Source organism: Hordeum vulgare, chromosome 7H (assembly GCF_904849725.1).
Source record: "Hordeum vulgare subsp. vulgare chromosome 7H, MorexV3_pseudomolecules_assembly, whole genome shotgun sequence".
In the NCBI taxonomy this organism is placed as follows: Eukaryota; Viridiplantae; Streptophyta; class Magnoliopsida; order Poales; family Poaceae; genus Hordeum; species Hordeum vulgare.
The window spans coordinates 605,498,444-605,500,683 of record NC_058524.1 but is presented as its reverse complement, the minus strand read 5'-3'; the positions used below and the strand labels follow the sequence as shown (position 1 = coordinate 605,500,683).

General features: G+C 35.7%; 1 long non-coding RNA gene across 1 annotated transcript; it reads right to left on the bottom strand.

Moving 5' to 3' along the window:
* Nucleotides 1-771: 771 nt before the first annotated feature.
* Nucleotides 772-1,318, bottom strand: LOC123410994. Its single transcript, XR_006613153.1, has 3 exons — nt 1,220-1,318; nt 990-1,060; nt 772-896 (listed from the first exon to the last, which is right to left on the bottom strand). It is a non-coding gene; the product is annotated as an uncharacterized LOC123410994 (long non-coding RNA).
* Nucleotides 1,319-2,240: the final 922 nt, after the last annotated feature.

The following is a 2,240-nucleotide window of genomic DNA, read 5'->3' as shown; positions in this document are numbered from 1 at the left end:
AACAATGGCACATCTGCTACTATCACAACAGTACAATGGACTTCATTCCACTCTCCTATGAGACATGCTCGAGATGCGACAACTTGTCATCCTACAAGAACATTACACTGCACATGAATCAATCAAAAGGAAATAAATATAAAAAATATTAGAAATAAAAAAGATTTGTGTTCATCCTGAAGATGATGTTAAAAGAAATGCAAATGAAAGACGGAGTAAATCACATGAATATTTTGACACTACGCACAACAAGTATTTAGGAACAGAGGGAGTAAATCATTATAAAGCATAGCATTGCATGAAAAACAGAAGCAGAAATTATTGTTGACCGATTAGGCACAAAAGTAATCATACTTTAGGATTAAAAAGTGTGTGAAGATGACAAGCAACAGTCTTCTTACAAATATAGTGACATTCCTGTTACATTGTTCTGTCATGAAGATGATTTCTTAAGAACTATAACATGTGCAACTAAGCATATCAAGCATGAGTACTTGACTGTAAACTGTCGTCATAACCACATACCAGAGCAGCAAAGCAGAATATCAATGGAAAGGCGCAAGAAAACATCATGATCATCCCAAACTGAAGAGCTAGTTCAAGAAAATCTGCAACAGATTCAACACCATAAGAACAAATGGCATTGTCTTTGAAGAATACAAAATGCCATTTTAAGATCAGCAAAAGTGACACAGACTACATATAAACCAAATAATATGCAAAATACCATAGCAACTGAGTACGGCAACTACTTATTGTTATTACCATCAAATAGACCATCTTCGAGCTCTGCTCCAATGCTTGCAGTATAAGAGAGTTTTAAATATTCTTTCTCCACTCTTGTTGATAATCGAACTGACTTCCCTGATGGTGATTCTCTCTCTTGTCTTTTCTTGCTACAAAATGATAGGGGTTTCTTACATTCTTCTATTGGCCTGGAAATAAGAATAGCAGGAGTGCAGGACAAAGAATACACAGGCAAAACTTACCGAACAGCACTGTACTTTTTGTAGCTGTATTTGAGATAAGGAATAGAATTCTCAATCAGATTTTCCAACACCTAGAAATTTATATATATCATCATAGTGTACATCATCATCATACCTGATAATGAAACCTTTGTTTCTAAATATAAAACATTGTCGCAGTTTAAATCGAACTGCCAAAACGTCTTACATTTAGGAACAGAGGGTGAACTTGTATTGCAGAGTGCAAATACCTGAGACACGACTAGACGCTGAATAAGGACTTGTCGTAGTCTCAAAATGTCACGATAAAGGGAAGCATGGTAAAACAACCCAATATATGATTGCATGAAGTATAGACCGAAAACCTGCACATGCAAAAGGTTAAAAGACTCCAGGGGTCGAAGCATGGTAAAACAACCCAATTTTGTCTTTTTAAACTCTAAACCTTAGAACTATCGTTGTACAGTACTTAATCATCATAAATAATAATAGTAAGTATGTTGCAATGGCAAGGACAAAAGAAACAGAGGAAAAAGTCTATCAACAAGAAAGAAAAGATAATGATTTATCCAATACCAGCTCTAGGGAACACATGTAGAAATTAGAAATTCAACGTTATCCAATCGTCACAGCACGATTGTCCCTGATTATGTGCCTGAGCAGAGCGAGATCCTCCTTGAGAATGTGCCTCCCAGCCTGAGCAGAATGATTGCTATTTCTATACAAAATTCCATTCCTTTGTAAACCGGTGAAAAAAAAGAAAAATCATATATTTTTTAGAGTTTTTAAAAGATAACTTTCCATGTTGTTTTTTGCGGGGACGATAATTTCCATGTTAATGGCTTGGAGGAGCTTACTGACAGCCAGGAAGGTGTCCTCATAAACATAAGTTCCTAGAAGTTCATCTCTTTCTGTTTGAAAATAGGGTGTCCCACCAAGGCATCAACTTAATGCAAACTTGTATTTTGTCTCGTGAAACATATTGTTCTACTTTGGATTGTATAAAATATGCGTAAGGCCGTAACATCCGCTCTAGACTATGTGTAACCTAACGATGATAGACATTATTTTAAGTTCATTAACCTGAGTAATGGGATAATTATACAGAGAAGGGAATAACTGATTAGTTTATTGACCACCACATCTAAAGTAATAACCGGAAGATCAAAAGTTTGATAGTGACTCCACTCAACTACTTTCAAGTAATATATGTGAACTTGGTGATTAAATCTTGCTATACATCTGCCCTAAAATGGATCTCTCTGAGCGCCT